This window comes from Octopus sinensis, unplaced genomic scaffold (assembly GCF_006345805.1).
Source record: "Octopus sinensis unplaced genomic scaffold, ASM634580v1 Contig02239, whole genome shotgun sequence".
Lineage (NCBI taxonomy): Eukaryota > Metazoa > Mollusca > Cephalopoda > Octopoda > Octopodidae > Octopus > Octopus sinensis.
Genome location: NW_021825505.1, coordinates 12501 through 13950, shown reverse-complemented (window position 1 = coordinate 13950; position 1450 = coordinate 12501).

The following is a 1450-nucleotide window of genomic DNA, read 5'->3' as shown; positions in this document are numbered from 1 at the left end:
GTAGATTTGTATGTTTTTCCATACATGTATTCTCATACATTCAGTTTCATATCTAGACATGTTCATAGATATTTTAAATGATAAACTTCTGGAAAGTTTTACAGACTTTTACAGTGTCAGTGATGGATTGGATCTGTCGTCTTCGAATTAGCTTTCTCCAGTTTTGATTTTGAGAAGCCTAATTTCTCAAGATTGCTATTTAGGCAATGTGTTACATATCCCAGGGCCCCAATAATTACAGGTATATACCTGAACTTGTAATCTGGATAGAATAACTGCAGATTTCTCAATAGTTCATCGTAGGTATTCTCTTTTTCACTGACCTTCAGCTTTATGTTAACATCTGCTGGGCAGCTAATTTCCACAACTGCGCACAGTTTCTCTTCTCAATCCCAAATCATTATATCAGGTCTGTTGTACTTACATTTTTTGAGTTCTTCACTGGTACATTCCACTAGTATTCCTTTTTATTATGAGTAGCTATGGCTTCTACCATATTGTGGGTTCTTATTTCATTGTCCTCGAGATTATCCTTCCGACGGATTTCATTATAGAGTGTCCCAGCTACATCGTATGTATGTATGAATGTATGTATGTATGTTGATACTTATAAGTGTGTATGTATGTATAAGTGTGTATGCAGAGATGGATGTATATGTATTTATTTGTGTACACACAAAGTATACATCTATAGTTCTCAGCCAACACTCTATATAATAGGAAAATGCAAGAGCTTTATGCTTACATAAACTAACTTCGTAAATTGGATTCACTCCTGATCGTCTCCTCTTAAATATCTTAATCATTATAAAATAAATTCCGTTGATTGAATTACTGACCTTTAACTCACCTCTTATGTTAATGCAGGGACAGATATTCAGAAAATAAACTTGGACATAGCAATATTACCACGACTGAAACATTTACAACAATTCTTGCATAGAAAATCTTTGCTAAATTTCACAATGCTACGAAATTCTAATCAGACTGTTAACTTCACACAGTTCTTACCATTGCTAAAAATATGCTGACACTGTTGCAATTGTTTGCGAAACAAATGAAATAAAGGTAGACCGTTTTTCTTTTAAAAAATAGTATTTAATTTAAAATACACTCAACATTTCTCAGTCGGACTTCTGCAAGAGTCACGACCTTGGCTTCTTATTCCTCGGTAAATAAATAGTTACCGTATTTGCCGGAACACAAAGCGCTTCCTCGCTTAAGACGCACTACTGTTTTACAAAAACATTTTGTGGAAAGACAAATTAGTATGTTTTATCACACATATATTGAAGACCATTTTAAAGTGGTTTTGTCGGGGGCGAAATATAGAATTCTGAGCAATAAAATGTAATGCAGTGACAATATACTGGAAAAAAGTACGAAACCATAAACTTGTCAAAAACACACTGCTTTATGGGAGAACCGAATTTCAACTTAATCTTCTTTC